The 10,372-nt window shown below is 38.4% G+C and overlaps 1 pseudogene; it reads left to right on the top strand.

Moving 5' to 3' along the window:
• Positions 1 to 1,390: 1,390 nt before the first annotated feature.
• LOC138720581 (putative golgin subfamily A member 6-like protein 3) lies at positions 1,391 to 2,015 on the top strand (annotated as a pseudogene).
• Positions 2,016 to 10,372: the final 8,357 nt, after the last annotated feature.

The following is a 10,372-nucleotide window of genomic DNA, read 5'->3' as shown; positions in this document are numbered from 1 at the left end:
TAAAAAGTGTTTAATTGCACCTTACATCCATTATGTAATTGAGCCTAATGAGCGGACTTCATCAACTGTACCTCTGAAAGGGTTGTAGACATTTTTGTCACTTTATATAAACATTTTATTGATCTTTATTTCTCTTAAAAATAAAGTAATCTGAAATTCAGCTGTCCTTGGTCTGGATCAAGATAGTTATAATAGAAATAACATTAACAGAAAATTCAAATATAAGTAATGTGACAGTTCTAGAAAAATAAGTGCTTAATCACATAGTTAAAAATAAAACCAAAAACCAGTTAAAAAAGAAGAACAAATATCACAGCTAAAGATATATATTAACATTCTGTCTATATATTGGCAATGTGCACTCACAGTCCAGAAGGACAACTATATCCTGGGTGGCATCAAAAGAAGCATGGCCAGCAGGTTGAGGGAGGTGATTCTCCCCTTCTGTTCTTCGCTCATGAGATCCCACCTGGAGTAATGAGTCCAGTTCTGGAATCCCCAACATAAGAAGGATATGGAACTGTTGGATCTGCTCCAGAGGAGGGCTACAAGAAGATCAGAGGGCTAGCGCATCTCTGCTATGAGGACACGCTGAGAGAGTTGGGTTTGTTCAGCCTGGAGAAGGCTCTAGGGAGACCTTAGAGCAGCCTTGAAGTACCTGAAGGGGACCTACAAGAAAGCTGGAGAGGGACTTTTTACAAGGGCATGTAGGGATAGGACGAGGGAAAATGATTTTAAATTGGAGGAGGAAGATTTAGATTAGATATTAGGAAGAAATTCTTCACAATGAGGGTGATGAGGCACTGGAACAGGTCGCCCAGGGAAGTTGTGCATGCCCACTACCTGGAGGTGTTCAAGGCCAGGTCGGATGGGCCCTTGAGCAGCCTGTTCTAGTGGGAGATTGGAACCAGATAACCCTTAATGTCCCCTCCAACCCAAACCATTCTTTCATTCTATCAATCTATATGTCCATAAGAAAGATTGCCGTTTTAAGACTCAAAAAGGAAACATGCCTTTTATTTTTCTTCTTTATAATTAAATCAGCCTTGTGAAATTTAATTTGTTGTACATATTTCATCACATACAAAAAATAAAATACTTGTCAAATATCAGTATTGTTTTACTATTATTTTAATTTCACATTTAGTGTTATATTTATCTGCTTGTTTATTTATATGTTATTCTGAGTAGGATCTTATGGACACTTCACCTCCATTCTCATTTCCATGACTACTGAATACCCAAGGCGGAATTACCCATCTAGACCATGCCACAGCCCCTGGGTGATGCAGTTAATTGTCAAAATGTCTGACTGAATGGGTGAAGATTCTTTAGGAACATCAGTAATTTTATCTCTACAGCTTTGGTCTGCCGGACACAATTCTGTCTCATGACACAATTCAACCAAACACTCTGGAAAGAGAATCAAGCTCTTGGAGAAAAGAATCAAAAAAACTTCAGCAAAAGAATAGAGCTTTTCAGATCAAAACCTATGCCTATTATCAGGAGACTCAAAGCATCTGAAAACAGAACAAAGTCCTTTGTGAAAAGAATAAAATCCTTCAAGAGAAGCATAGGGACTCTTTAGAGGTAAAAACAGCACCTTGAGAAACAGCAAAAGGCCCTCTAACAACAAAATATAGCCCTCAGAGAAGAAATTAAGGATCTCTAAGGACAAGAAAGAGCATTTGCAAAGGAGAGAAAAAAAAAAAAAAAGCTCTTCAACAAGATATTTTAGCTTTATGAGAGGAAAACAAGGCCTCAAGGAGCAGCGTAAGGCTCCTCGAAAGGACAACAAAACCATTCAGCAAGGAGCCAAAGCTCTTTGTGAGGAAAAAAAATAACTCAGTGAGAAGTTTGCCCTCCAAGAGGAGAACCGAGTCCTTCTAGATGAGAGAAAGACCCTACAAAGTCAGGAGAGAGCTCTCCAAGAAGAGCACTGAGTCTTCCATGAATGGAATAAGACCCTTCAAGACGAGGAGTAAAGCAATACAAGTAAAGGTTCAGATGCTTAGGGAGATTTAGCAGGAAGATTAAAGAGTTTACAAAGACAGTAATTTTCATTGTTATCCAGATATTAAAGTCTAGTTTTCATATCAGAACAGCAGCAGCAACTAAAGGGTCAAGCAAAGCATAAATTAGTCTGTTAGGCTTAGTGAAAAAGCCTAGGATGTTTGAAAGTGCCTAAACATGATAGTTGGTGTCTTTGATCCCTGAAGTCAAATAAATTTCTACTGGCAATACATAATGAGTATCTGTAGGCATATTGTCCTGGAGAGACATTAAGATTTTTCTTGTACATATGGTTTCTTAATGAGACCCCTCACATGCCTTGTCTTCAATTTAGAAGTTTGGGTTTAGACCCTTCCTTTGGATTCCGCTACTTTACATGTTGGAAACATTCTCAGCAGATGTCTGTCATACAGGTCTTGTTTTATCGTCACTCAGAGAGAGCTAAGAAGAGAGGAACAGTGGACTATAGTTCAATACTTGGACTTTTTTTCTGGATTCAGGCTAAATCACATCATTTCCTGTGTTAAATGTCATATAACAAATGTTGAATATGATGTCAGCTATAATTTTTTTTAAACTGTATTATCACAGAATAATTTAGGTGAGACATGACCTCTAAAGGCCAAGTGGCCACTCACTGAAAGTAAGGACATATTTCGAGTAAGGACTTATTTCAATTAGGCAAGGTTATATTAGGATTAGGGAAAGACAAATCTCTGTCTCACATTTTCCTGATTCCCTTGTTTAGTTCATCTGCCCAATGTTTGACAAGTCAGATGTTACTAGATCAACAGCCCATGTAGGTCTGTAGTGCCTTATTTCCTACAGCCTCATGTTCCTCCATGTCTTGAATGGTTGTGTAACCTAATGGTTCACATTGCTGGCTCTTGGATGACTCTCTGCAGCCAGCTATCCATGTCCAACTCTTCATGGGGACAACGCTGTGAGGGACACCTCTAACACAATCCAAAACTCTAACACTAAGCCTGACCCTAAACCTGAACCTAAACCTTAATTTAAGCTTAATCTTAACCCTAACCCCAGCTTTGACTCTAACCCTAACTCTAGTGGCTCCCCACAGACAGTTTCCCCCATGGACGGTTGTCCCTGTGAAAAGATGTCCCGTGGAAAATTATCCTGCAGAGAGCTGTCCTTTCCTAAATGTTTCCTAATTTCTGGTTACACGTATGACTCATCTTGCCTCATTGGTGAAGAATACATAAAGCAAACTGGAAAGTTTCCTGTTACTGAATCAAACAGTCTGTCTGTCTACTAGTTTAGGTGTCAATTCAACAACACTCTTGTAGTGGTTCCCAGGTTTGTCTCCTCTTCTGCAGTGTCCACCACTTTCCCCGATGGTGACTTTTTAAACCTTGCTGTGTGCACTATGAGACACTGACACAGAACTTGTGCCTATACTCATGGCTTCCCCTATCTGTGAAGAGAAAGCAGTTCTTTGTATATTGGTATTCTGGTATTCTGATATATTCCAGCTTCTGTTGAAGTATGTGAGTCTGCTCTCCTAGAGTTGCTTTCTCTAAACTTTTTCTTCCTTTGATTCCCTTTGAATTTTATGATGTATTTACCTAGAATTACAGAATCACACAGAATCACATGATTTGGAAGGGAACCACAAGGATCATTGATTCCAACTCCTATCCCTGCATGGGACAATCCTAATATTTATACCACGTGTCTAATTGGGTTTTCCAAATGCTTCTTGAATATTATTAGGCTTGACACCACCACTACTTCCCTGGGGAGCCTGTTTCAGTGCTCCACCACCCTCAGAGTGAAGAAACTTTTCCGAATATACAACCTAAACCTCCCATGGCAAATCTTCCTGCCATTCTCTTGGGTCCTGTCATTGGTGACCAAAGAGAAGACATCAGCTCCTCCTCCTTCCCTTGTGAGGAAGCAGTAAACTGCTATGAGGTCCCCCTCAGTTTCCTCTTCTCCAGTCTGGACAGACCAAGTGACTTCAGCTGCTCCTCATACGACTGCAACTCTGGACCCTTCACCAGCTTTGTGGACCTCCTCTAGACACTTTCCAGTAGCTTGACATCCTTTTTATACTGTGACGCCCCAAACTGCACACAATACTCAAGGTGGAGCCACACCAGTGAGGATTAGAGCGGGGCAATCACCTCCCACAACCAGCTAGCAATGCTGTAATAATAATTTGGCAAGATTATGTGCTAATAATGGTAATATTACTTTTGGAAAATGCTGTGCTTACTTCTAATTACATTAGGGTCTATTTTAGTCCTAGGTTTGGATATTTATATAATGAAGAAATATGGTGCTTTAATTTGTCTTTATAGCATTAATACGATTAAATTTACTTGCACACAAATAAATTAATTATTCTATAAATGCATTATTTTTAAAACATTACAAAATTACTGTGTATAATTAAATACTTGAAGTATGATTAACAGTGTTTCAAAGTATTTTAAATTAGCTGTTTATTTCTTCTGAAAAGTTGAAACGAACTGTGGCATTAGGAATGATAATAAAGCTTCAGTTAAATGTATATAAGCAGCCATAAAATGACTGTTGTGTGTTGCTGAAGGTCTTGGGTCATGATCAGCAGAAGGAAGCCCTGTTGGAGGCCAGTCACAAGCAGTGTACATCAGGTATCAATATTGGGACCAATACTGTTTAACACCTTCATTAACGATCCAGGCAATGGGATGACATGCATCCTCAACAAGTTTGCAAATAACATAAAACCGAGAGGAGTGACCGATATACCCAAAGGATGTGCTACCTTTCAGAGGAATGGGCTGGAAACATGGGCAGACAGGAATATGATGAAGTTCAGCAAAATGAAAAGCACATTTCCCCAGGGAAATTCATGTGGAGAAATAACCTCATGCATCAGTAAACGCTTGTTGTTTCCTGTCTATAAAGAAACTTTGCAGAAAAAGACCTGGGGGCACTGGCAGACATGAAGTTGAACAGGAGACACCATGTGCCTCTGTGGCATAGAATCCTTAAGGGTACCCTGGGCTGCAGTAGGAAAAGTGTTGCCAGCAGGTGGAGAGGTGATCCTTCCCCTCACTGTGGGTAAGTACACAACTGAAGTTTTGCATCCATTTCTAGGCACCCCAGTACAAGACAGACTTGGAGTTACTGGAGAGTGTCTAGCAAAGAGACACTGAGATTTTTAAGTTATTTGAGTGTTTCTTACATGAGGAGAAGCTGAGAGAACTGGGAATGTTCAGCCTGGAGAACAGAAGAACCAGGAGCATATTTTCTGTGCTACCCAGCAAAAAGAAAGAGGCAATGGACAGAAATTAAAATGCAGCAAATTCCAGTTAAACATAAGAACTAAAAAAAAAACTTTAAAACTTGACTAGACATTGTCCTGGACAACCTGCTCTATCTGTTTCTTCTCTTAGTAGAGGTTGGCCAAGACAATCACTAGAGGTACAGTGAAGTACAGGTAATATATTTAGAGAAAAAAGGATATTATTACTATTGCTATTGCTAATACTATTTTATAATCATCATCCTCATCATCATCATCATTCAATTCAGATCAAGGTTAGAAAAAAATTAAGAAAACTCTTTCTGAAAATCATTTCAGTTGGGCAATTAACATCTACCTAACTAAATGGGATCTGACCAAACTCCAACCCTTAAAATAATAATAATAAAATTAATATTCTATTTAAAGGTTATCAGTGCAAGTATAACATTTAAGGTGTTCAATCTTAAGAGCTCTTTAAAATACAAGAGGTCTTACATATGATCTTTTTCCATATTATTCTTCTATCCTTCCCCCTTATCCTTCTATTCTCCCTTATCTTTCCCTATCTTACCCTCTAAAATGGTTAAAAGGGTAAGACAGAGGGTAACTAGCTGAAATTGAACCTGGCTTATAATAGATGCTTTAAAAATTTGGGAAAACTCTAAGCTCGAAGGTAAACAACACAGATTAAACATTCTCATCACCACAATGACAGTACAGAACAGTTAAAGGGAGAGGAACTGCAGAGTAATAGTATTGCAATTTTGTTTTTCAGATAAATAAGTTCACTGTCTGGCTGAATTTCTTTTTCTCTGACCTCTCTAAACTTTTAATGTGCATGTAAATGACTTATTAGTATGTGATTATGAACATTTCCACTCTGCAGAGCATTAAGATCTCTCAAAGCTCTCCACCAGCCATAACTGATTCAGCCAGATGGGCAGAACCTCAGTAGGTGCATGCTGCCACCAGATGATGGACTGCAGGTCATGAGCCCTCTTGCACTTATATGAGACACCAGTGTGGAATTCACCTGTGGGAGGTGTGTTTGGGTGGACCAACTCCTGTGCTTGTGGATGAAAGTCATAGAATCATCGAATCATAGACTAGTTTGGGTTGGAAGGGACATTAAAGACCATCTAGCTCCAACCCCCTGCAATGGGCAGGGACATCGCACTAGATCAGGCTGCCTGGCCTTGAACACCTCCAGGGATGGGGAATTGACAACTTCCCTGGGCGAGTTTTTCCAGTGACTCACCACTCTCATAGTGAAAAGATTCTTCCTTACATCAAGCATAAATCTGCCCCTCTCCAGTTTATACCCATTCCCCATTGTCCTATCACCACAAGCCTTTATGAATAGTCCCTTTCCAGCCTTCTTGTAGGCTCTTTTCAGGTCCTCGAAGGTGACTACAAGATCACCTCACAGCCTTCTCTTCTCCAGGCTGAACTAGCCCAACTCTTTCAGCCAGTCAGGGAGGAGGTGAACACAAGCCTGCACAACACCAGGCTTACTGACAAATAATGGTGTACACTTGTCCCCAAGGGGCAGAAGGACACTTACCAAGAAGCTAGCAGGGCCCATCAACAGAGCTTTAAAGTAGATATGAAGGGGAAGTGGGACAAAACCAGGCTTGATGGAAAAAAATCCTGAGAATGTCACTCCAGTGTCTCAGGGATGGTGTGCTAGAGAGGCTCTTTAGTCTGCCAACTCAAAGGGGGCTGTAGGGGGTTAGAACTTCAAGTGGCAGGAAAGAGGCAAAAGTTATGGGTTAGAAACTACAGTGAATGATCACTTAGGAATTAAGACTATTCCACTCAGGAGCGTAGTGGGATCAATAGCCCAACTGAAGTGCACCTACACTAACACACACAGGACGGGCAACATATAGGAGGAACTAGAAGTCATTGTACAGCAAGAAAGCTATGATATAATTGCCATCACGGATATGTAGTGGGATGACTCTCATAAACACAGTGGTGCCATGGTTGGCTATAAACTCTTCAGGTGGGATAGGCTAGGAAGTAGTCTTTGGAGGTCAGAAATTATGTCACTGTCTGAAACCCTTTGAGACATAATAGGAAAAAAAGAGGAGTCTTTCAAATAAACAGCACTGTTACTACCAGAATGGCAGGAAAGATGCAGAGAGATTAATGTTCATCCCCAATACTGCAGAATAAACAAATATGCCAAAGATGATAAAAGTACAGCTCTGAAAAGGAGAACTTGAAGGTGTCTTGCAAGAAGTTTACAGTAAATGTACATCACTAAGATGACACAGAAGATGAGACTGTGGAGAGGAAATCCTCAGCCTCAGTAGGGGTCTACCTAAAAGCTTTATGCACATTAGTGAGTTTTAGCCACATACTACTCAGCATCAATACCCTCTTTGTGTAAACAGCAGAAAAGCAAACAGAATCCTCAGTATAGTATCCACTACAGATAGACTTAGGTCTGTAAAGTGTTTTCTATGAAGTAGTGAATCTAATAAAAGTCAGAATCATCTGAAAGTTAAAAATTATTTCTAAAAGAATGGAAATTTTGTTCTAGATAAAATGCTTTTCATCGCATTGCAGAAGAGATCCTCTATTCTTGACAGATGTTAGGGAAAGTTGAACCTACCACAGCAGAAATATGTTTAGCTCAATATTTAGCTCCTACAAAGGAATATTTTAATAAAGTTTGTGCCAGCTTAAGGCAAATCTGTAAAAATATGATTTTATGTTAACTGTGTGGAAAAAATATTTCTAACCTTTGAAAATACAATGTTTTGAGTTGCTCAAGGGAATTTTTTCAGCTTAAGTAGATATCTAATTCAAACCTCCATATGGCAATTATTTGTAATATTAAATATGACATAAAATAAAATATAAAATCAACAGGAGGTCCAGAAGGCAGAGCTAGCTGTTTAAAGAAGGTTTTGATGCTTATTAAAATGGTCAAAACATTGAAACTTAATAGAATGAAGACTATTGATGTATAAATCTAATATACAAAGTCTTTGTACTAGGGAATGCACGTATCTTGGTTGGCATAGTAGTAAAGCTTCAAAAATTCTCTAAGACAGAGTTATGCTTTTCTATTTCTCCCCTACAGTTACAGACATTGGGTATGTTTCAGCTCAATGTAGCCGGGAGTGTTCAGATATAGACATGAATTAAAGACATGCTCTTATAACTCAGGGAGAATTTTAGGAAAATGGAAAATAAACTAGTGTACTTTTTGCTGGGTTTCCACTTGCTGGTAAATTTACCTGAAACATAATATTAACAACATCTCTAAGTGGGGAAAGCTGTTTAGAAGAAAGCTAAATTAAAAACAAAAATGAAGGGAGGAAAAGTAGCTTTTAATCCAATGCAGTTCATATTGCTTGAGAAAGAGAAAAAAAAAATATTTTTTAAAAAAAAAAGAAGAGAAAATAATTTTTTAGTCTAAGGCTGCCCATAGGGTGAAACTTTTTCTTGGCTCTCCCGTGTGAAAGCAAAAAATTTTAGAATTTCTCTGCACAATGAGGTAAGTTGAAGAGAAAAAGAGACCTGACACGTCCAGTCATTCTATGTATATAATGAATTTTTTGCGGATTAAACGAGAAAAAAGGATAGCCGATAACAGGTATGATCAGATTATTCAGAGTGGCAGATTTGAGCAAAAATTATGATAATCCTAATACCGTACTCACAGAGGGTATCAGTGTTTACACAGATTCTAAGATGGAGTAAAATCATCCAGAGGGAAATATGACTAACAGACCAGTCTGGAGTAAATTTTAGGTGATTTATTATTCTAGATTACAGTAATGAGAGTAATTTCCTCTAGATCATGTCTCTGTACCACTTACTTTAAAGTAATTTTCATAGTAAGCTGCACTTTAATTCAGTATTCATTCCATATTGACTTTTCCTCAATATTTGATCTGCAGAGTATATAGTTTCTTGTCCTTTTTGTCTTCACTACTAAGATAAAAAAAATCATGCTTTTAACTGTAACTGTATCTAGTACAATCCCCAATGCACTGATCAAGAGAAAAATCTTGACCCATCAGACAAACACTGAATTATCACATTTGTATACAGCAGATTAACGATGTGTATCCTAGAATTTTTAGTAAGGTGGTTCAAGGAGATTAGACTGAGAATAGTAGCATAAAACTGTGTAATGGGAAACAGAAGCTGAAAAATCCAGGAAACTTTCCAAATTAGAATGTGTCTAAAGAATTTTTCTCCTAATGAAAACTGTGAAAATATCAAAGCTTGAGTATCATAAAATATTTTAGCCACTCCGATATATAATATACTGAATAACTGCCGATTACATTTACAGGAACAAGCTAGTCATCAGGAGTAGGTCTTTCTGGGTTTGGGTTCATTTTTCAACTCATTATTAAGTTAAATGAAGGAAAGAGCTAATACCCAACCATTAAGAAAAAGTTATTAAGACTCATGAGTGCTAAATAATTTACAAAACATAGCTGCATTTAAAAATGATGGGCTTCTCTCACCTGGTTTAAAACTCATTCTGCATCCAAGCTTTTGCAATGTTCATTCAGAGTTAGGAACTAGATCAATTCTCAGCCAACCCCATATGAAAACACCTAACATCTGGGACTTCCTTGTATATTGTTCAGAACTTCAAGATGCATTTAAATTAGGTTTATTTATTTATTAGTTTGTGTAAGAGTAGTCACAGAGATCAGTAAATCTATACAGAATTAATTCTTTACAGGATTACTAGGAGGAACATTTAACTCGAAAAGGAAATTAAAACAGATAATATGCAATGAAAAGACAAAAGAGAGAGGTTATCCAGAGTACCTGAAGTATTTGTTGAGTTCTGGAGTTCCCAGTACAACACAGAACTGGCCATACTGTAGAGTCCCATGAAAGTTCATGAAGACGTTGAAGGGACTGGAGCATCACTCCCATGAGGAAAGGCCAAGATGGGACTGCTTGTCCCAGAGAAGTGATTCACCTTAGGAGGATCTTATCAATGTATGTAAACACCTGAAGGAAAAGGGTGAAGAAGATGGGTCCAGGCTCTCCAGTGAGAAGACAAGAGGCAATGAGCACAAACTGAAACACAGAAGGTTCCTTCTGAACATC

The sequence above is a fragment of the Phaenicophaeus curvirostris genome, chromosome 1 (assembly GCF_032191515.1).
Source record: "Phaenicophaeus curvirostris isolate KB17595 chromosome 1, BPBGC_Pcur_1.0, whole genome shotgun sequence".
NCBI classification, from domain to species: Eukaryota; Metazoa; Chordata; class Aves; order Cuculiformes; family Cuculidae; genus Phaenicophaeus; species Phaenicophaeus curvirostris.
This window is presented reverse-complemented; position numbering and strand designations above follow the sequence as displayed.